The sequence below is a fragment of the Somniosus microcephalus genome, chromosome 2 (genome assembly GCF_052327205.1).
Source record: "Somniosus microcephalus isolate GS21.2 chromosome 2, FLI_Smic_1.0, whole genome shotgun sequence".
Taxonomy (NCBI): domain Eukaryota; kingdom Metazoa; phylum Chordata; class Chondrichthyes; order Squaliformes; family Somniosidae; genus Somniosus; species Somniosus microcephalus.
In genome coordinates, this window is record NC_140988.1 from 35,245,802 (window position 1) to 35,270,083 (window position 24,282).

Genomic DNA, 24,282 nt, shown 5'->3' on the forward strand with positions numbered 1-24,282 from the left:
TGATCAGGAAGGCCAATGGAATCTTGGCTTTTATTGCAAGGGGGATGGAGTATAAAAGCAGGGAAGTCTTGCTTCAGTTGTACAGGGTACTGGTGAGGCCACACCTGGAATATTGCATACAGTTTTGGTTTCCATATTTAAGAAAAGATATCATTGCTCTCGAGGCAGTTCAGAGAAGGTTCTGTAAGGGGTTTTAGATTGCAGAGGTTTCTCTCTCTAGAGGCCTCTCTCTCTTGCACAGTAAAACCGTGAGTGGTTCGACCCACTTGCCCCTTAGATTCTGTACTCTGGACTTTGGGGCAGGAACTACAATGTAGAGAAAAATCTTATAGACCAAGTTTGATGAAACGAAATGGAATTTTATTGCATAATGTAAAACAAATCAAAATGCAAGCAAATAAGAGGGTACATGGGAGGGGAAAACACAAACAAATCATAACGACACAGTACTAACTAAGACAAATACAGGCATATTATACTCTACAAAGATCATCATGAAATGGGGAAAATACACGGAACATCGAGGGACAACAACTCATGTTAATTATACCCTTAAATGATCTGATTATGAAGGGCCAGAAACATGCTCACCAATCCAACTAGGAAGTGTAAGGTTTTGAAACAGGTCTGCGTTTGATCCTTTCAGGCGTCCCGTCTCCACGTGGTTGGTGGAGCCCCAGCGAATTGCGCCACACCTCTCTCCTGAGGTGGGGGTCGGGGACGGCTGAACACTGGCTGGTCTGGATGTCGGCGGGGTCGGGGATCGTTTGCTCGACCCCGGTCAGAGGAGCCTTGGGCTGGCCCCCATCATTTCTTCAGTTTCTTCTTATCTCTTCTCCCGAGCCGGAGGGGGTCGATGGCCTCTCGTTTCGTCAACGGCCCGGGGTTGGTCGATGATCTCCCGATGTTTATCCCCGGGGCGGGATGTCGGCTCGAACCGTCTTCTTCTAGCGATGATGCTACCGATACGATGGTAGCACCATGATGACCGCTCCGTCTATGGCTTCCTCCCCTTTGTTTTCTTTCTACCTCTGGGTTCCCAGATATACTTCTCATCAGAAGCCCTTATCTCGCGCCAAATCAGGTTAGTCTTCTGTTTTAATTTTGGCGGGCTGGGAGCACAACGGGGTAGTTATTATATTTTAAACTGTTCTTGGATGGCCGGTAACAGGCTATCTCTGGTCTGGAATGACCTTCATTGTTTTTAATGTCTTGGTGATGTCCTTAACGGGTCCTTGATGCTCTTCTCATGAATATGAAACTGTTCCCTTTTGTCTGGTTAAACATTTAGATGGCCTTTATCTACAGGCCGATCATGACTGGCTCTGCATCCAATCTATATGTATATGTGAGTGTCTGGTTTCGTTCTCTCAGAAACGGCTTCCAGAACTTACTGTGGGCTGAATCCACAAAGCTGTCTGAGGACTGCAGGAACCATTTTAAAGTGTCCCAATAAGTTGGTCACGGGGTCTGGTGGCCATTTTGAATGCCCCTTTTTCCTAGGCTTCTTTTAAAACAGTCTTTAAAATCATGGCCTCTTCTGCCATTCGACCCTTTATAATATAAAGTTCAATTTTGCGAATCCTACAGTTCACTCGGTTGATTCCGGAGATGAGGGGGTTGACTTATGAGGAAAGGTTGAGTAGGTTGGAATTCAGAAGAATGAGAGGCAATCTTATCGAAACATATAAGATTGTGAGGGGGCTTGATCGGGTGGATGCGGGGAGGATGTTTCCACTGATGGGTGAGACTAGAACTAGGGGGCATAATCTTAGAATAAGGGGCTGCCATTTCAAAACTGAGATGAGGAGAAACTTCTTCACTCAGAGGGTAGTAAATCTATGGAATTTGCTACATCAGAGAGCTGTGGAAGCTGCGACATTAAATAAATTTAAAAAGGAGATAGACAGCTTCCTAGCTGATAAGGGAATTAGGGGTTACGGGGAACGGGCAGGGAAGTGGACGTGAGTCTAGCTTCGGATCAGCCATGATCCTATTGAATGGCGGAGCAGGCACGAGGGGCCGTATGGCCTACTCCTGCTCCTACTTCTTATGTCCTTATGTTCTTATGAGGGGGCCCGGAGATATCGGCGGGGGGACCAGAGAGAGCAGGGGTGCCCATGGAGGAGATTGCATGGGGGCTGTGGAGGACATGGGGGGTTAGCGGGGAGGAAATCCCAGGCTGGGAACGACATCAGGAGGGCATCCGATCACAGTGGAGTGTTGGGGTCCAATCACTGGGGAGGTTAACAAAGTAGCTTGGTGGGCCAGGGGGAAGCACTCCTGTTCCCCCTGGTCCATAAGCAGTTCCATCCAGCAGTCCTCACCTCCCTTTAGCTGCCGGGTTTCCTGAAGCCTGGGAATGCTAGCCAGCCAGTGTTAAAGCGGGAACGGAGAAAAATATCTTAGGCACGCAGCCTCATTAAAATATTTAAATGAGGAATCCATCTCCTGAGAGCTGGTTTGTCACCTGCCCCCCATCTCACCTCCATTAAAACTGGAAGTGGGCGGGTTCGAGGCGGGGTGGGTTCGGGTTTGAAATTGTTTACATTTTAACTTCTGACTGGGCTCAAACCCGCCTGTTTTGGGAGGGCGGGGGTGGGGTTAAAATTACCCACTCCATGTTCCTTTAAGTATAAATAAAGTAACTCTAAAATTATTCCGTGCATGTTGGAGACTGAGCTCTGAGGATCAATAATATGAAAGCCACGCACTGGAAGCTTAGAAATGACAAAGTTATTGATAGTTGGGATGTAATTTATTTCATATGGTAAACACACAAAAGAAAATGAAACCAATGCAATCAACAGTATTAAAACTGATAAATAATTCTATCTACCGCTACAATATTGAAAACCTGTCCAAGAAATGCCTTAAATGGTTCTTGAACAAAACTAGCTGGGATTGAAATGAATGTGACTGCAAGTAAGACATTAGATTAATTCTCCTCTTTTATCATGGACACAGACTTTATTTGAACACAAGCAAATGGCATGATTGGATTGGTCAGTACTTTTGGTGCGGGCACTAGGAAGCTGAGGAGCTGGGTTTGAGTTTAGTGTCAGCCTGACTAAAATTGAATCATATACACCAGTCATTTTTATCCTCTTATAAACTGACTGATGCCAAAATCTACCCTGGATTCGTCCACAGAGATGACTTGCTTAATGCAACCCCATAACTGCGTTGAAGTTTCTCTCCCACCCTGCTGGAGTATCCAGGGTCAGAGTGGGGTCATCTTTTTAAAATATTTTCAGTGGATCTCTGCACTGTTGGGGATGGATGAGAGTGGGGGTAGGGAAGGAGAAAGATGAGGCACTGCGAGTGGGGATCCACCCTCCCAACAGGTGCAACTATACCGCTTATCGTCCCCCTTTGTAAGAGGACATAAACAAAAAAAATTGAGGAGCCATTTCTAGGGTCAAGTGGATGCCACATTCAGCCATACAAAGATCTGCATCAGTTTCTTCCTGGCATCCAGATCATTGAGGAAACAGGAGCTGTGGGAAATTCAGCAAGGGGAGTCCTTACACTGGTCCTGCCTCCTTACCATGTGATAGGCCTTGTGTGGGGCCGATGGAACATCTGCACATCCCAGGCAATAGTGGAAACTTCTCATGACTCCTCTTCTGGCCAAAAACCTAGTGATTCTAGGTCCTGCCTGATTTTATTCTTCCGCCGAGCATTTTTCACCCACTTTACCGCCCCCCCACCCCAATCCACCCCACCCCCCACCCACACCATTCTGCCTCAAGCCTGAGAAAATTTAGAATCTTAACCTTGAACTTCTGGGTGACCGTCTGAGGCAAAGGTGGCAGCAGCATAGGTTTAGCCCAAGTGAACTGTGCAATGCGTTTGCCCACTCGTCCTTTTATATATGGGTTGAAGATAACACTCGCGGCTTCACAAACCGTTTCTCAGCACCAGCTGAACCAAAAATAATGAGCCTTAATGGAAAGATACTTTTCATCTAAGAGTTCAGCATAAGCTATCCATTAACATAATTACAGAATTAACAGTAATAATTAAAAGATTAAAATTAACAGAGAAGAAATTAAGTGATTGTGAAGCAATCCAAAACAACACTAACCAAAATCTGGATTATAGTGATAATAGAATTTTAAAGTTAAACAGACTTATCGTTTTGATGAATTATCAACCAGGTAAAAGGGAAAGAAAAACCGTTTGCTATAAATTAATGTCCTGCTAAGCTGCCTTCTATTAGAGGTAATAACATATCATTGTTATATAAATGAAGTTGTAAGTTGCAGTGCGCACCTGCACAGACAAATTAGCATTTTGGGACTTTGAGTTTGAACAAGAGAGATGAAGCTCTCTTGTGAGAAGTGCCTACTCAGTATAGAAGGTACATGTGCATACTCGGGGCTTGTTCAAGCTGAGCCGCAAGAAGTGTGATTATGAGGCAGATGTAGGCAAATGAAGGGTACATGAACTGGTATAATATGAGGGTCAGACTCTCTGTTTTTTTTGCATGATCAAAATGTTTTGCTATCACATTTCTATATGTCAATTATTCTTCCAGTCTTCCAATATATTGAGAGAGCTATTATTATGCATGTTTATATGTGGAAGGTTTATTGGACATTTAAAGGGAACTGCGTAACTCAGAAACGTTGCAGCTATGAGGGAGTAGTGTAGATCAAGGTAACAAATAGACAGTAGACCACAAGGGATGTGGGGTGAAAACCTATGAAAGAATAATTGTGCATGTACTCTACATGGAGTAGACTTTATGAGCCAAGTGGACTTTTTTTGCACTGGCCTTAATAGGTTCTGTATTCAACAGCTTGCCACCCAATTATGGGGTAGAAATTGCGGTCGGAGGCGTACATTTGGAGTACGCCTGTGACCCGCGAAACAAATCCGAACCCACGTCCAGGCTGCAGAGAGTTCTGGTCTCGGGCCTCCAGGCGGACGTCAGTGTAAAGGCCCACAGATCCCAGGGACACAGCATCCCTGGGATCATGTGGGCCAGTTCCTCCAATCACAAAGGAGGATTCCATTGCAATCGTTTACAAAGGGAATCCCCTAATGAGATGCAATGGAATCCCCAAATAATTATACAATTTACACAATTCTAACAAATTTCCTACATTACAACAGCGACTACAAAGTACTTTGGGACGTCCGGTGGTTGTGAAAGGCGCTATATAAATGCAAACTTTTCTTTCTGTCTTCTTTCTTAAATATAAATGGACTGAATTTCGATTTTATTCATAAGTCCCTTCATTGCACCAACCTCAATAAAAATTAAATTTTTTGATAAATAATTTTAAACATCTTAATCCAGGCCAATATTTGCATATACTAATTTAAAGTGTACGTGCATAATATTTTATTTTTAATTGTTTAATTTAAGGTTTATATATATACCCTTACGCTGATGAAAGCAGGCCCTATGCCTGCTTTTGCCAGCCATATGAGTTTCATGAGCAGTTGCTGGGCAGTTGTTGGGCAAATAGCCCGACTCTGCACCAGCAATACTGACTTTCCATACGGTTCGGATGATCTGTCAAGGCATCGCAAGTTTCGGATTTTGCGCATGTGCAAGTGCATGCGGAAACCCGAAAGTTGCGGGTCCTTTCAAATGGATTACAACGGTTACTCTCAGTGTACGTCATCACAGAGACCGCAATTTTAGGACCATTACGTTTATACCACAAATATGGTAATGTAATAATGGAAGAAAGTTAGTTATTATATTACAACATTTATCTTATTTTAATTTGTGATACTCTAAATGTGGAGAAATCTTTGACAAAGTAGTTTAGAAATTACACTGTGCAATATTAGCATATAGAAAATAAAGACTGGCATTTATATAGTGCTATTCAGGACGTCCCAAAGCGCTTTACAACCAATTAAGTTCTTTTTAAGTATAGTCACTTTTGTAGTGTAAGAAACGCGGCAGCCAATTTGCGCACAGCAAGGTCCCACAAACAGCAATGTGATAATGCTCAGATAATCTGTTTTAGTGATGTTGGTTGAGAGCTACTAAATATTGGCCAGGACACTGGGGATAAATCAGCTGCTCTTCTTTGAAGTAATGCCATGGGATCTTTTACAACCACTTGAGCAGGCAGACAGGGCCTCGGTTTAATGTCCTATAAAAAGAAAAAAAGAAAGACTTGCATTTATATAGTGCCTTTCATGACCACCGGACGTCCCAAAGCACTTTACAGCCAATGAAGTAGTTTTTGGAGTGTAGTCACTGTTGCAATGTGGGAAACGTGACAGCCAATTTGCGCACAGCAAGCTCCCATAAACAGCAATGTGATAATGACCAGATCATCTGTTGTTAGTGATGTTGATTGAGGAATAAATATTGGCCAGGACACCGGGAATAACTCCCCTACTCTTCTTCGAAATAGTGCCATGGGATCTTTTATGTCCACCTGAGACAGCAGATGGGGCCTCGGTTTAACGTCTCATCCAAAAGACGGCATCTCTGACAGTGCAGCACTCCCTCAGTACTGCACTGGAGTGTCTGCCTAGATTTTGGTGCTCAAATCCCTGGAGTGAGACTCTGAATCCACAACCTTCTGGATTCAGAGGCGAGAGTGCTATCACTGAGCCACAGTTAGCATCCAATACTTATATGAATACTTAATATTGGTCTGGATTTTGCAGTCAACGGCGAACGAATGACGGCAGCCATTCGTTACATGTACACGTGTCCACAGATATTTTATGGGCTTTTGCACTGGAACTTGCTGTGATTAGAAAGCCATTTTGGTGCAGCGCCATCTACAGGAGGTCTGGGACCTGTGTGAACAGGACAAGCAACTGTGTATCTCTTTAACCAATCAAAATGAAGAATTATTAATGAGGCGTGCAGTGTCTGAACCAGGAAGTGTGAGTTAGAATATTTAATTCAATGCCAAATCATGTACAGAAAGAGAGGGAAAGAAAGATGGGATTAAGAGAGAGGTTTTATTTTTTTTTAAATGTATTTTAAAAAGTCTCCAACCATTATTAAGATCTGAAGGAATGAGGCTCCACACGAATAATAGTTATTTTTCAGTGCCAGAGAAGTTGTTTGGCAGAATTAAGACTTATCACAGTGTTTAAAATGTACTTACATTGGAATGGACAAGCCCTAACTTTGTCTGGCGAGGCGGGTATCTATCACTTAAGTACAGCAACTTCACGCCGTTCCATGTGTATCAATGCCGAGTCCCTCAGTGAGATACCAGTACAGCATAGCTTCTGGAGGAGCAGGGCAACTCGGACAGCAATATCCTGATTTTTGCCATTAACTCTGCATGTGCAGTCGCCGGACGTTGCTGTCCGATTTACTTTTTAATACTGGTGTGCGCTGATAACCTCATCGTTATTTTTACCGCAAAATCCGGGCCTATATGTTTGCATGAGGTTAGTTTGTTTACTACTTTACTGGAGATGTTTTAACTCATTTATAACAAATGGGTTAAAATAATTTTTAAGAAATGGGATCACGCCTCTGTTAAAACAATGTGTGAAGCATTCGTATGCTAATATCGTACACTGTAATTTTAGGTTAGTGTGCCCCATGTCTATATATGAAGATACTGTCATGAATCTTACCATTCATGTAGAAATGACTCATGAGATAACACTGGGCGGCCAGCTGGTGGCGCCATCCAAGGAAAGTATAAATACTCGGGCGTGGGCCCAGCTTGCTCAGGATGTTTCTGTAACCAGGAACTAGTGATGTAACTAGAACTCATGGTTGTGAAACAGTTGATTAAAGCCTTGTTTTATACTCAAACCAAGTGCTCAGTAGTTTTCTTAGGTCAGATACTTTCTTCTCTCTTCATATGATTTTCTTCATCATCTTGAAAATTACATTGATGGGGGTGAAGGTAAAAATAATATTGTAGGCACATCTCCAGTAACCATATATTCGAATAAATTCTGATGTAGCTGGTTTAGATCTCTAGTTCCTTGACTTTTTGTACTTTGAAGAATAATGAGAAGAATATAAATAAATGTTATTAATGCAGTAATCTGACCTTACCCCTAATTGCAAGTTGGCGATGATCCCCACTTCAGTTCACTGTTGAAAATCAATTAAAAAATATATTTATTAAAAAATGTATTTTTGCAGCACCTACAAACTACAGAGGTAGAAATTTAAACCATCATCCAGGCAAATGATTAAAATATAATATTTTCAGAGCATTAACTGAGGCAATTCTAGGAAAGGAGTAGAGATTAGTCCCAGTCCACAGACCTGAATATATTATGCATATGAGATACCTTTGAATGACAAGCATTTATTTAACAGTATATATAGCACATGAATGAAGCCTGTCGTTAAAACTTATCATTGATGTTTGAGTGGGTGATAATAACATCTTACTTATACCAACTGGGATCTTTTAAATTCAACAGGCTATTCCTGTGCTTTTACAGTATGAAAATTGAACGATCTGGGGGGGGGGGCGCGGTGGGGAGGGGAGCTTGGGGTAGAACCTGATTCCGCTGGATCTCCACCCCTTTCTGCCTCCAATTCAAAATGTTGTTTGGGCGGAGGTGTTTCTTGTGACACTGGAAGATGCGGGAAGATGTCAGGCGCCCTAAATTCAAATTCTGCCCCAATTGCCCCAACGCACTGTATGTCAACCTCCTGCAGGCACACAGCACATGCCAGATCTAAATGCAGATGGAAGCTTAGGTCCAGCAGTGCTTTGAACGTTGGCTGACATGCAGCAGTCAATCGGAGAGTGATAGGTTGCTGCTTTTCCGAAGCGGGAACTTTAAATTTGTCATCTCTCTGGCCTTTTCTGTGAAATATCAGCAAAATACTGCAGCTGCTGGAAAGGTGAAATAAAAACACAAAAGAAATGCTGGAAACCGCTCAGCGGGTCAGGCAGTGTCAGCGGAGAGACGTTGCTGAGTGTTTCCAGAATTGTGATTTTTTTTTTACGTCTGTAAAGTTTGTCCAGTTCAGCTGGCTCTGGTACCCTGGGATGGGAGTCCCAGCTGCGACAAAACGGCACAGGTAGCAACTCAAAACATACAAATTCGCTGACACTGGGACGTCAGCTGGGGTCAGTGTCAGGCAATGTTCCCTCTAAATTGTCTTTGTTGCGTACGGCTTGTTTATTTCCATGCGCAGTGATGTGCCATCAATAACTCAAAGACAAGAAGTTAAAGGATTCAATTGAAGGCTTTTAATCGCTAAGAACATTGCACGTCATTCCACATCGGATTTGTCTGGCAGAATGACTCATACAGCTCTTGAGACCTTTATATGACAAAAGACAGGGGCGGAGCCAATACACACAATAGGAGAAAAGGGGGGGCGGTACACACAATACAATGCAGGTAAAATACAGGGGCTGATGAAGGCATATATTTCATCACATTCACCCCTTCTACAGATATAGTCTGTCTGGGGGTGTGATAGTTCTTCCTGAAAGTCGCAACAGTACCTCGGGTTCTGACCGGGAGTCCGTGGTGCCCTCCTGGGCATACCCATGTGCTGGGGGTGTTGCAGGTACTTCTGGGGGTGGTGAGGATACCTCTGGGGATGGTGGAGGTACTTCTGGGGGTGGTGAGGATGGGTCATCGTCGCTTCCTGCCGAGGCGAGGTCCTTTATGGACACGGTGTCCTCACGCCCGTCGGCGTGCTTGACGTACGCGTACTGTGGGTTTGCGTGGAGTAGGTGTACTGCCTCCACGAGGGGATCCGTTTTGTGGCCCCTCACATGTTTCCGTAATAGGACTGTCCCTGGGGTGGAGAGCCACGAAGGTAGGGACACTCCCGAGGTTGATTTGCGGGGAAAAACAAACATCTTCTCGTGAGGAGTGGCGTTAGTAGCAGTACACAGTAGCGACCTTATCGAGTGGAGTACGTCTGGGAGGACCTCTTGCCAGCGGGAGGTAGGGAGGCCTTTAGACCTTAGTGCTAAGGTGACCGCCTTCCACACCGTCGCGTTCTCCCTCTCCACTTGCCCATTACCCCGGGGGTTATAACTTGTGGTCCGACTCGTGGCTATCCCCTTCGACAGCAGGTATTGGTGCAGTTCGTCGCTCATGAACGACGCCCCCCTGTCAGTGTGGATGTAGTTCGGCATGCCGAACGTGCAAAACAGGCTGCCGAGGCACTTGATGACCGTGGCACTGGTCATGTCTGGGCAGGGGTAGGCGAATGGGAAGCGGGAGTACTCGTCCACAATGTTGAGAAAGTACACATTGCGGTCGGTGGAGGGGAGTGGTCCCTTGAAATCTAAGCTCAGGCGCTCGAATGGCCATGTAGCTTTGATCAGGTGGGCTCGGTCGGGCCTGTAAAAACGGGGCTTGCATTCCGCACAGGTGCGGCAGTCCCTGGTCATAGACCGGACCTCCTCGATGGAATAGGGCAGGTTACGGGATTTTATAAAGTGAAATAGCCGGGTGACCCCCGGGTGGCAGAGGCCATTGTGGAGGCCCTGTAGCCTATCCCCCTGGATGCTGGCACACATCCCTCGTGATAGGGCATCGGGGGATTCGTTGAGGGCCCCCGGCCTATATATTATGTCGTACTCAAACGTGGAGAGTTCGATCCGCCACCTGAGAATTGTGTCGTTCTTGATCTTCCCCCTCTGTTTGTTGTTAAACATGAAGGCTACCGACCGCTGGTCGGTAAGCAGGGTGAAGCGTTTGCCGGCTAGGTAGTGCCTCCAGTGCCGCACTGCCTCCACTATGGCCTGGGCCTCCTTCTCTACCGAGGAGTGCCTGATCTCGGGCCCTTGGAGGGTTCTTGAGAAAAAGGCTACGGGCCACCCATCCTGGTTGAGGGTGGCTGCTAAAGCGAAGTCGGACGCATCGCTTTCAACCTGGAAAGGGATGTTTTCGTCCACTGCCCGCAGCGCGGCCTTCTCAATGTCGTGTTTAATGCTGTTGAAGGCGGCGTGGGCCTCGGCCGTGAGCGGGAAGGATGTTGATTTCAGGAGGGGATGGGCCTTGTCGGAATAATTGGGGACCCATTGGGCGTAATAGGAGAAAAACCCCAGGCACCTTTTCAGGGCCTTGGGAGTGTTTGGTAGGGGTAGCTCCCGTAGGGGGCGCAATCGGTCGGGGTCCGGACCGATTTCCCCGTTTTCCACCATGCAGCCCAGGATACAGAGGTGCGTGGTGCTAAAGACACACTTATCCTCGTTGTAGGTGAGATTGAGTCTGAGGGCGGTTTTCAGAAATCTCGCGAGGTTCGAGTCGTGGTCTTGCTGGTCGTGGCCGCAGATGGTGACGTTGTCTAGGTATGGATAGGTGGCTGTTAACTGGTTCTCATCGACCATGCGGTCCATCTCCCGCTGGAAGACCGAGACCCCATTCGTTACCCCAAAGGGGACTCTGAGGAAGTGGTAGAGGCGTCCGTTCGCCTCGAAGGCGGTGTATGGACGGTCCTCCGGCATAATGGGGAGCTGGTGGTATGCCGATTTTAGGCCGATGGTGGAAAACACCCGGTATTGCGCAATTTGGTTAACCATATCCGCTATGCGGGGCAGAGGGTAGGCGTCTAGCTGGGTGTATAGATTAACCGTCTGGCTATAATCTATCACCATCCGCTTCTTTTCGCTACCCTTAACCACTACTACCTGGGCGTGCCACGGGCTGGTACTGCATTCGATGATACCCTCCCGCGTGAGTCTTTCTACTTCAGACGCAATGAACCGTCTGTCCTCCCAGCTGTACCGCCTACTCTTGGTCGCTATGGGTCGGCAGTTGGGTGCGAGGTTGGCGAACAGAGAGGGTGGCTTGACCTTCAGGGTAGCCAGACCGCACACTGTGAGGGGCGGCTGGGACCCACCGTAGGTAAGCGTGATACTTTGGTGGTGGCACTGGAAGTCCAGACCCAAGATCACGTTCACACAGAGATCTGGCATTATCAACAGTTTAAAATCTCTATAATCAGTGCCTTTTACCGACAACATAACCGCGCAGAAACCTGTAATTTTTGAGGTATGAGTCTTATCAGCCATGGCGATTTTGCCCTGTGTAGGGACTATCGTTAGTGAAAGTCGTTTTACCAGGCTAGGATGAATAAAGCTTTCGGTGCTCCCGCAGTCAATCAAGCACTTAACCTTGTTCCCGTTTACCTCTATGTCCATCATCGATTTAGACAACGGATGCGGCCTGGATTGATCCACTGTGATTGAGGCCACCAGTGGGTCCTGGGGGTCCGTGTAGTCGGGACAAGATGGTGGACTCCATGAGGGCGGACAAGATGGCGTCCAAGATGGCCGCCCCCACGGCACGCACGCGGCGGTGGCGCAGTTGGAGGCGGGGTTCCCTCTGCAGACTTTACTGAAATGTCCTTTCTTCCCGCATTTAAAACAGGTGGTGCCCTTCGCTGGGCACAGATGCCTGGAGTGTTTGTCCTGGCCGCAGAAGTAGCATTTCGGGCCCCGATGCATCGCGGCAGTAGTGGGGCTCCTGGGTGGAGGCTGGGGCTCCGACGGTGCTGGGCTGGCCTGAGACCTGGGAGGTGAAGATGGCTTCCAAGATGGCGGCCCCATGGCGCGCACGAGGCGGAGTGGGCCGCGTGGCCTGAGGAACAGGATTCAGAGTTCCTCTGGGCCATATCCAGCGATCGCGCTATGCCCATAGCCTGTTTTAAGTCCAGTCCCTCCTTTTCAAACAGTTTCTGCCGAATGTAATTTGAACTGAGGCCCGCAATAAAGGAGTCTCGGATCAGCTCCTCCGTGTACACGGTGGCAGACACGGCCTTACAGTTACAGTCTCTGCCCAGTACTTTTAGGCTTAGCATGACGTCCTCTAGTGACTCACCATGCCGCTGCGTGCGAGTAGTCAGAAGATGCCTGGCGTACACCTCGTTTATTGGCCGCACGTAGTGGGCCTTCAGAATGGTGCAGGCATCCTCGTAGCTGGTGGCATCTCGGATGAGAGGGGAGACCCGATGACTCACCCGGTTTCGCAGGATTCCCAGTTTCACGTCTCCGGTGGCGGTCGCGGCTGCTATGGCGGTGGCTGAGGTTTCGATGAAAAATTCGAAGCATTGGAACCAGTGTCCGAACTGTGTGGCTGCGTCTGTGGCATGGGGGTCCAGATCCAAGCGCTCTGGTTTCAGGAGTCGATCCATCTTGGTGTTTTAGCGATTAAAATTGATGTGCCATCAATAACTCAAAGACAAGAAGTTAAAGGATTCAACTGAAGGCTTTTAATCGCTAAGAACATTGCACGTCATTCCACATCGGATTCGTCTAGCAGAATGACTCATACAGCTCTTGAGACCTTTATATGACAAAAGACAGGGGCGGAGCCAATACACACAATAGGGGAAAAGGGGGCGGTACACACAATACAATGCAGGTAAAATACAGGGGCTGATGAAGGCATATATTTCATCACACGCAGTCCCTTTAAATTTCTGCACACATGCGGTATTTCAAATGGAAAAGCTCGTGTGCGGCCCGCGCGGTAACCTGCAGACAGCTTAGAGAGAACATTGGTGTCACTGTCAGTTGGTGGACAGAAGTCCGACCCAGTTACTTCTTTCAGCAGGAAATTTGAGTCTGTGCTGTATTTTTTTATAAACTGACTGATAGGGCAGCAGTCCAGAAATAGAACTATAAAGACTAAGAGAAAACATAACTGAGCAACGTTCAAATTCTTCATAATAATCAATGGCAACCATCCCAATGAACTAGACCACCTGAAATCGGAGTAGGGCTCAAAGGATGAGGGATGTTATGGTTCGCTACCATCAGTAGGCCTTTTGGATCAAGGGGCCAGCTTTCCTAAAGAGGGAGAGTAAGATGTAAGAACATTTCCAAACTTATAGTAAAACAGCACGAGTGCTGTATCCTTAGCACTGATGTGACATAAAAAAGAAATACAGGAAATCTCGTTTAAACAGCACCTAATTATCTGGAATTCTCTAATAACCGGAAAAATTCAGGAGTAGGTTTTGAGGCTTCCGTGTACTGTATAATTGTGGCTATGTAACCGGGGATCTCGAACCTATTGCTGTGTAACCATGGCTCCTGCACCTCTGGTTGTGTAACCGGGTCCCCTGTACCTGTATTACGGGGTTCCAGCACTTCTGGCTGTGTGTTCGGGGCTCCAGCACTTCTGGCTGTGTTACCGGGCTCCAGCACTTCTGGCTGTGTTACGGGGCTCCAGCACTTCTGGTCGTGTTACGGGGCTCCTGCACCTCTGGCTGTGTTATGGGGTTCCAGCACTTCTGGCTGTGTTACGGGGCTCCAGCACTTCTGGCTGTGTTACGGGGCTCCAGCACTTCTGGCCGTGTGATCGGGGCTCCAGCACTTCTGGCTGTGTTACGGGGCTCCAGCACTTCTGGCTGTGTTACGGGACTCTCGTACCTTGGGCCATTGTCACTCCATGTCCCTCTTCCTTATCCGGAATTTTTAATCAACCGGCACACCCCGGTCCCGTCAGTACCGGATACCAAAGAGTTTCTTGTACCACAACAGCAACAATAATGACTTGCATTTATATAACAAGGTGCTTTAGAGATGCATAATCAGAAATAAATAGACGGGGGCCAAAGAAGGATATCTTAGGATGGAAGACCAAAAACGTGGTCAAAGAGGTGGGTTTTAAGGAAAGTCTGAAAGGAGGAGATATATGCAAGTTGTTGTTGTTGATAGGGAGGTAGAGAGGTGGAGAGGCTTAGGGAGGGAATTCCAGAGCTTAGAGTCTAGACGGCTAAAGGCACGGTCGAAAATGGTGTGGCAAAGGGCGGGGGATGCACAAAAGTCAGAGGAATGGAGAGTCTTGAGGGGTTGTAGGGCTGGAGGTGGTCACAAAGATAGTGATGGGTGAGGCCATGAAGGGATTTAAACACAAGGATGCAAATTTAAAATTTGAGGCATTGGGAGACCAAGGGCTGGATTTTCATTGACGAGGTGGGTAGGAGGCGGGACTACAATTTTCAGGGTTGTAGTCCTGCCTCCATCGAGTTCTAGCCAACCCACACGATTTTGACTTGATTGACCTTGTTGAGCCCACCCAGTGGGCTCAGCAGGCCAATTAAGGGCCACCCGACAACAGGTGACGTCACAGATTGATATTTCATCTGTCAATTGACAGATGAAATATTAGCATTTCACAGCTGTTTGAAGCTGTCAAACACTGACAATCTGTACTCCAAGTTAATTCCTTCCTCTCAGGATGATTTAGAGATCTCCCCGGAACAGAAAGCTGAATGCTGCAATTTTTGACAGCTTGCAGCCATTCTGCTTTCTGTGCCGGTGAGATGAGGGACTCCCGAGACCTGAAGGAAGGAAGGCTGTAAAGGTAAGTAAAGGTATGTAAAACTTCTTTAAACACTTTACACACACCAAACACACTTCCCTTTGCACTCATGCACCCATCACTCACCTGAACACCGGACATCTCGACCCCTCCAAGCCCTTCATCCCGATGGTCCACCTCCTCTAACTTGGCGTGGTTTGGAGCCGTCAGGAATCCCACACTTCAACATTAGAAATAGGGATTAGGCTAAAAACTGCCTGTTAACTACCTGTTAACAGGCAGTTAATTGGCACTAACCCCCTTCCCGCCTCAGGGAGGCGGGTCCCAATGCGGGTCGGGTACCCGCCTCCTTGGAAACTGGCAGGGAGGCGGGTTGGGTGCGGGATGGGTTCGTGCCCCCCAATTTCGGGATTTTAACCCCACACACGCCTCCAATCCCGCCTCCATGGCCCAATGAAAATCCTGCCCTAGGAGTCAGTGGAGGTCATCAGAACAGGGGTGATATGTGAATGGGACTTGGTCCAGAATAGGATATGGCCAACAGAATTTTGAATGACCTGAAGTTTACGGAGGGTGGTGAATGGGAGGCTGGCCAGGAGAGCATTGGAATCATCAAATCTGGAGGTGACAAAGGGTTTCAGCAGAAAATCGGCTGAGGCAGCAGCAGAAGCGGGTGATATTGCAGAGGTGAAAATAAGTGAGTTTTTTTGGTGGAGGGGACTGGAAGCTTAGCTTGGGGTCGAACAGGACACCAAGATTGTGTATATTCTGATTCAACCTAAAACTGTGGCCAGAGGGAGGGATGTGTATGGAGTTTGTGGCAGGGGTTGAAGGTGATGGTTTTGGTCTTCCCAATTTTAACTGGAGGAAATTGCGACTCATCCAAGACTGGATTCAGACAAGCAGTCTGGCAACACAGAGGTAGTGGAGGGACGGAGAGTTTGAGCTTGGTATCGTCAGTATACATGTAGAAGCTGACCCCATTGCTGGGGATGATGTTACCAAGGGGCATTTGTAGATGAGAAAGAGGAGGGGGCCAGGTATAGATCTTTGAGGGACTGTGGAGGTAACATTGCAGGGCAGAAAGAGAAGCCATTGCTGGAGATTCTCTGGCTCAATTGGATAGGTAAGAGTGGAACCAAGCAAGGGCAGTCCCACTAAACTGGACAATGGACTAAAATGGATGGTAATATTGTTATTATAACTATTGGAGAACTGTTTACCAGTTCATATTTAATGTAAATAAGATTGCTATTACAATTGAAATGACAAATTGCCAGTTATGAATTATGTTTTATGCTTAGGATATATCTTCTTAACTTGCTTGATTCACACTGCTTTCAAATTAGATGTATTGTGACTGAAGACATCCAATAGCTTGTAGATAGATAACCAGAAATGGTATAAATCTGTCTGCAATAGGCAGGATAAAGGATAAAGGAAAGATCAGATTCAAGTTAGAAGCCTTATTGTCTAAATCTTTTTGTTAGAATGATAGCAAATGAGAAAATAGTTTACGTCTGTTCCCAGTGTCATGGCTTTAATATTAGAAAGGATGGTGTTCGGTCAAGCTGGGAAATGAGTACTAGCTCCACAATGCACCCAGAAATGAAAGGAATGTTATACATACATTAGGCATGTGAAATACACAGACTTTGTGAAAATCACTCGAGTGAGAGATATGTGGCAGAAAGTTAAAGACCTGCATCTTAAACCTCCCTGCCTACAGAAATTGGTGCCTAGCAGGAATAGATTGAAGACAAGGCTTTGAAATTTTCAATAGATGGAGGTCAGAAACTCCAGAGTCCAATATAAAGTCAAAAGAGGGGTAAGCTTGTCTGCAAGTATTCAAAGAGACATGATAGAATTGACAAACAAGGCTAGGTTTATAATGGAAACCCTTACAAGAAATGCACAGCTGTGACACACCGGTGGTGTGGAATGGTGGAATTCCTGATAGCCAGTCTCTACTTGCCAGTCATTCAATGAATATTAGGAGTTGCCTTTAGACAAGAAGATAAGAAGAATCAAGGCAAAGATAAAGGGATTCTGCCTTCAACGTTCTGTTTATCAATGTGTGTTATTGGATCCTCTCTAAGTTAACAACAACAATTTGCGATTATATAGTACCTTTAAACTAGTGTAAATGTCCCAAGGCACTTCACATGATCATTATCAAACAAATTTTGACACCGAGCCACATAAAGTGATATTAGGACAGCTGACCAAAAGCTTGGTCAAAGAGGCAGATTTTTAAGGCGAGACTTAAAGGAGGAGAGAGAGGTAGAGGGGTGGAAAGGTTTAGGGAGGGAATTCCAGAGCTTAGAGCCTAGGCAGCTGAAGCCATGGCCACCAATAGTGGAGTGATGACAATCAAGGATGTGCAAGAGGCCAGAATTGGAGGAGTGCAAAGATTTTGGAGGGTTGTGAGGCTGGAAGAGGTTACAGAGATAGGGAAGGGGTGAGGTCATAAAGGGATTTGAATGCAAGGATGAGATTTTTAATATTGATACGTTGCTGGACCATGAGTCAACGTAATTAGATAGTCCATTATTAGAGCTGTCCAATACAAAATAATGTGGGTATGAAATGCTATGGGGATTCTCCCACTCATCTGCATTAACTTTGGTGGAAGAAACGTGGAAACCTGTGAAAATGGCGTAAAAGTTGTTTGCACTGTTTGTTATGCGGTTTCCGTGACGTTTCCACCGAAGGTATGATGGCGAAACGGGAGAACCCCTTGTCGAAATTCACTTCCTGGGCTAATGAAAAGGCTAACCAGCAACACAAGAAGCTGGCAAGCGGTCAGTGAGAGCTGAAGGAATCTGCTATTTAGATTGTGGAATTAGAAACAGGCCAATCAGCAAAAGAGAATAAACTCACTGAAGTTTTCAAAGCGATTGCATTCAAAAGGTGATCCCAAATTCCTCCAGCTAAGATCTGCCACCAGGATTTCAATGTGGCGGGATTTCTAGCTGGCGCTTTGCCATGGTGTGCACCCCATTCCAAAAGCTGGGTATGAGGTCAGTTGCATAACGGGGGAAGGTGCCTCTGCCATTTACGCCACTGCTTGGGTATCCACTCTGCAGGAGGCCAGGAATAGTGCAGCATTGCCTTGCTGCTCTGTGGAAGGGGCTGAGCTTTTTGGCTGGAGTAATTGCCATTCGGCAATTGACACCATGCCCACCTTTGGATAGCAAGTATACCTGCATCATGCAGGTGCGCTGTCCCTGTAGGGTTCTCAAAATTCCTGCACAACCCCAGAACAGAAGGAAAATGGCGACCGCGGCAGGGCACCAGCAACAGGGTTGCGATACAGTAGACAATGGTTCGGATGAGTAAACCATGATGGAGGAAAGGATTTCTGATTATGTGTTTCGCAAGGTGAATATCACTAAGAAGTGGATCACCACTCTGTTAAGGGCTGGGCGTCCGGTAGATGCAGCAGCTAAGTGGACAGAGGGAAAGTAACACAAGACGTCCTTAGAGAAGGCACTCTGGCTGATGTGTTTCAAAAAGCAGGTCCAGCTTTTGGACAGGCTCGTTGCAGCACAGGCAGTCGAGCTAAGGGAGTGAGCCCTGGAGATCCAGGATAAGGCTCTTGCAGGGGAGAAGTTATTAGTAGCTTTGCAGGCCCTGAATCAGGAGAGAGTGCATTTAATGGGAGAACACAAGGCCCAGTTGGAATACCTACGGTGCCAAGTCACCGAGGCCAAGGGAATTGAGTTAAGGTTGCGGGAGAAGAACGCCCGCTTGGCAAGGCAGATTAGGGAACAGGAAGAGAAAGTACAGGAGGTAAAGGCCGCTTACAAGCTAGCGAGCGAGCAAGGGTTTGAGGAGGCAGACCATGACCCCCGTAAAGAGCGGATAGAAAATCGGAGCCGGGCCCTCCAGAGGGCAAAAGGCATGGTATGCCTCATAAGCCCAAAGGCAGGTCAGGCGGATTTTATGGGGAACGAGGGGAGGACGGTTCCAATGTCACCGGTGGTGCCCAGGGACGACCCGGTTGAGGGACAGGAGATCTCACTACTACCACCTGTAGCGCCAAGTTTCAGCGAGGTTTGGCAGCAAGGGGGGGTGGAGCCAGAGGTGGAGGCGGAGGTGGAGCAACTCCCGCCAGAGAGGTCGGAGCCGGGACCGATGTGCCCAACACGGCATCGGAGCTTCGGCCCACCCGCCAATGGCGATGATGAGGGACCCCTCCAAAACCAATTCGTATTACCCTATAGCACCCAGCAGCTTAGGGCTATGGTGAACCATATCCCAAAGCTCTCCAAAAAGGGAGACCCCTCGATCCACTTCAGGGACATAGAGCAGGCAGCCAGCGTCAACGACTGCGATGGCGCTGATCAGGCCAAGATGCTGCTATTCTCCCTGGAGAGTACTCTCCTCCAATCCCCCTCTGACGAGTGTAAAAGGGGGCAGAGTGGGTATGAGGAGCTCAGGGATGCAGTTCTAGAGGCCATGGGGATGAATGAGGGAAGTCCTTTCTCCCGTGTGGAGAAGACGGTCCAGCTCGCAGGGGAAACCCCGCAGGCTTTCGTGGACCAGTTATGGCCAGTGTACCGGAGGGCCTGTCCGGGGGCGCCAAAACAGGGGTTCCTAAACGGGGATCCCCTAGCCAATTGGCTCCATTGCCTGGTGGCGAACAGCTTGCCACAGGTCCGGGCCAAGGCGGAAGTCTGGTTCGAGCCCAAAAACCCCCAGACCACCAAGCTTACGGTGATCAGGCAGCTAACTCTAGCCTATAAAAACGGTAGGGGAACCAATGCATGCCCACCCAAGGGGAAGGTGCACGAGGTAAAACCCGGACTGGGTAGGAAAGAGTCGCACCAGGAAGGGAATAACACCCCCAACACAAAGACGAATTGTTACGGGTGTGGAAAGGATGGTCACTGGCGGAAGGAGTGCAAAAACCCTTGGAAAGATAACAAGGGAAAGAATTCCACGGCCCCAGCCCAAAAGGTGGGGGCAGGAATCCCTCCCGCAGAGGTCAAGTCACTTTTGGACACCATGAGGTCCTTATTGACTGGCCAGGGGAGAGTAGCAGCTGCTACCGGTGCTCTGGCCCCGTCAGCCCCATCCAACCCGCAGCCCTGACTAGAACCAGCGCAGCCTGTCGACCTGTGTCCCTTTGAAAACGACGAGGGGAGCAGGCCCTGTGTTAAGATGCGGGTGGAGATGGTGCAGGGGAGATATTCGGTGGACACTGGAGCTTCCAGCACGGTGTTCCATTCGGAAGACCCGACCAATCCACCCAGGTCTAACAAGGTCCCATTTAGCCCAATGGGATCTACAGGGAACGAGCAGGCTGGGGGAATGGCCAAACCTTTGGCCATAGATTTGGGTTCCCTCCCTACCACGTGGGAGGGTAACCAAAGGACCCACGAGGTGGCCAAGCAGAGGGCTAGGGAAGGGGAGTCTTGGGACCCCTATCGGACAGGTTCAGTAGCCGCAATCTGGGACAAGGGAGGCACACAGGGGGTAGCTTTGGCCCTGGACCTAAAGCATGTCCAAGCCCGAGATCCCGTCTGTGAGGCCGTTCCGGTAAGGGAAGAGTACGGGGAGTCCCTAGAAGGCCCGTTCGGGGCAGCGGACGAGGTTTTAAAACAGGCTGCTGGTTATAATAACCAGTGCAAACTGTTTAGACCTGAAAGGGGAAAACAGCCAGTTGGGGAAAGGTCTGAGGATAGAGATCCTCAGCCTGCAGCAGGAGCGAGTTCACAGACTGCACATGCAGGCGCTGTGGCTTGCTTAAAGGGAGGGGCCATCCCGCCCATCGATTGGGACACTCCCCCACTCTTCTGGGATCCAGACGAGGAGGGACCCGAGGGTGAACATCCCGCCCCTAACCCAGGTGTAGAGGAGGAGGGACCTGAGGTTGAAGACCCCGCCCCAGATCCAGTTTTGGGGCCTGGGGGCGGAGACTCTCAGCCTGTAGCAACAGGCTGCGAAGAATTACCTGCCCCTAGCCCAGGTTCGGGAGAGGTCAAGCCTAAGGGGGAAGTTCCCCAGCCAGCGGCAGTGGTTAGCCCACAGCCCGCACCAGAGGGGACAGCAGTTCGGGTTGAAGGCCCATCGGCCAAGAAAGCCCCACCCGCCAAAGTCCCTAGAAGGTCCCCACGGACGCCCCAGCCGAGAAAGCCATGGTCACCAGCTCCCCAGTTCAAAGGGACAGCTTCCCGAGTCAGGGGGAAGTCAAGGGACAGAGGTCCTCAGCTAGCCGCCACGGGCGGCGAGGGACCAATAGTGCAGCATGGTGCGGCCACACCGGGGTAAGTGGTGTGCCGCAGTCCAACCAGGAATTAGCCTGGCCGCCCGGAGACGGGCGGCGGATGTACATTGTTTAGGTAATGTAAGTTTATAATGTTAAGTTTAAGTATTTAGCTTAAGTTTGGGTGTTTTAGCTTAAGTTAAATAAGGTGATGGGTAGTTTTAGATTAAGTAAGTAATCTGCTAAGAGTGCATGTATTTGGGTCGAGGTCGCGAGACCCGACCATGCTTCACCCAAGCCAAAGAATCTCTTGGGGACCTGGCTGTATGTTTTGTATCTGTTACAGAAAGACTGTCGGGATGAAGGGGATCGTAATCCTACTTGCCCTGATGGAACTGAGCCTGGGAAGGCGGGGCGATGTAGAGGACTCCCACATCTACGGGTGCTCGGGAGATAGAGCACCTATAGCGACCGATGGAAGCGGTGAACGAGAGATGAAGGAGACCGCCGTCTACGTCCACGAGGGCAGAGGGCCAGGATGGCTGGGGTCCAATTCGTCTCAGTACTCCAGCCAAACCAGATTCACGTACAGGGAGGCCTCCCTCCTGTGCCCCAGAGTACAGGTCGTTACCACAAGGTTCAGCGTCACTGTAAGGAAACGTGTATGTCTAACGTGCAAGGGACACATTCCTTTGGATAGGTGGTGGTGGCTCAGAAAGCTGAGCAAAGATATGAGGGACCCTGCAGTCGAGTGGGAACGGTTGGGGAACAATACCCACCGGACGATTACAGGGACTCATGGGGGATTAAGTGTGTGTTGGGACAAGTGGTGGGAACCGGATCAAGGGATTTATATCTGTATGTGGGGGTCAGAGAAGGTCTGCCCCACAGGCATATCCATCATTTTCCACAAGCAGTGGCAAGACGCTGGGGAGGGGATGAAGTGGGATACCAGCCTGAAGGCGTGTGCAGTCCCATACTCCCCAATCCCAGTCAATGCCAATGAGCTTGTGACCCGCCCCCAAAAGCCCCTGCCCATGACCCAGGCAGCAAGGACACACAGGGGGGGGTGCCCCGCCACAACCAAGGGACCAGGGAATGGGCTGGTACTAGTGCCTACGGATCAGGTGCTATACCAAGGGGTACACTACGCAGTAGCCTCCGTGATTTTATACCTCACCGAGGTACACTTACCGGAGTGGTGCCCCAAAGAGACAGAGTAGCTATACCAGGCCCTATTAAAGGAGATGTTCAGAAAATTTTATGAGTTCGATTTCGCCAATGTCGACAAAACCGAACTGTACACCACAGACCATGAGTTTTTGGGTAATACGGGGAGACAAAGAAGGGGAGCATGGAATTATGTTTTTACTGTGTGTAACACAGGGTCCTCTGTCATCAACAGTTTAGATGACATAGAATTACAGACCCAGATAAACGGTTTAAAAACACAGTTAAGGAAAATATTAATGGATGAGAACAAAGTAGTGGGTTCGGAGTTACATGAGGACCAAGCCATGACAGTCCATTTAAAGGAAATTATAGCCAAGCTGGAGAAACACGCAAGACCGTGAATGCCCTCATAAGAGAGGACAGAAATGCTTCTGACCAGGCTGCGCAGAATGAGGTGTGCGTGCTGTATGGGGCATGGTTGCTGGGTGAGGGCTGCAGTAATCTGGAGGATTTAAAACATGGTTTAGTCCCCTCCTGGATCAGCAACAAACACCTCGCAGCCCTCCACCCGTTTGAGAATGCATTAAGCCTGTGCCAACTCCGGCTAGCTTCCGAAGCCTACCCAGTCCCAGTGGATTGTGGGCGGTCCAACCACACGATCATGGGAGTAGTAGTTAGGATGCCGGTCATGGGTAGGACAGCCCGACCCGCGCCGGTATACAGGGTTGAGAACATTGGAGTCATTCAAGGGGGTGCACACATTCGTTTCACAGCGGTCCCACCTTACATCATAAAGTGGGAGCATGCTATGACAAGCACTGACCTCTCGGGGTGCCGGAGCCGGGGAGCACACATAATCCTGTGTCCCCAGCACTTGAATGCCTATTCAAAACCACAGTGCGGGTTCAGAGCTGCTGGCGCGAAACCTATAAATTGTACCATGGAGGCAATGGCAAAAGGCCATGTTCCCCCGCAGGTGGCATATATAGGGGATGGGACATATTGTGTCACCACAGGAGCGTCCCACTACCAGCATGGACAGCATAGCTGGTGTCCGGTAAGTGACAGCAGTTTCTGTTTTAAACCCGAGGCAGAAGTTCAAGTGGCCCAGGAACGAATTGTCCCTATTCCTGAACCCTCCACTGTTCACCTCACTGTAAAGGAGAATTTCACCAACCTACAAAAGTATGTAGCGCATTTCGGCTATGAAATCCCCCCTCTCCCAGAACATCTTACCAAAATACTCAAAGCAGTAATAGTCTCACAGAAACATTTCTATACTCTGGAGCAGAAGGCGGTAGAGATAGGGGCCAAAATATTGGATAGTGTGGTTCCACCCTGGTGGGACATTTTTGAAAACATAGAGGTCCCTTTATGGATAAGACTGGCTTCCCACATCCTTGTGGTTTGCCAGCTGGGAATAGTATTGTACCTAGTGTGCACTCAGTGCAAGGGAAAAGGCCAAATACTAGAATTCTAAAACCAAAGGACCTGGAAGGAGCACTATGTTAAGGTGGAGGGAGATACACCTGTTTGAATCTTTTATTTTGTGTTTCTGAATAAAGATTGTTTTTTTTGTTTTTTTTTGTTTTTAATAAAGACTTTGATTTGTTATTTTTAATAAAGATGTATGAGTACCAAGTGGTGCAGGGGTGTTGGACCCCCTC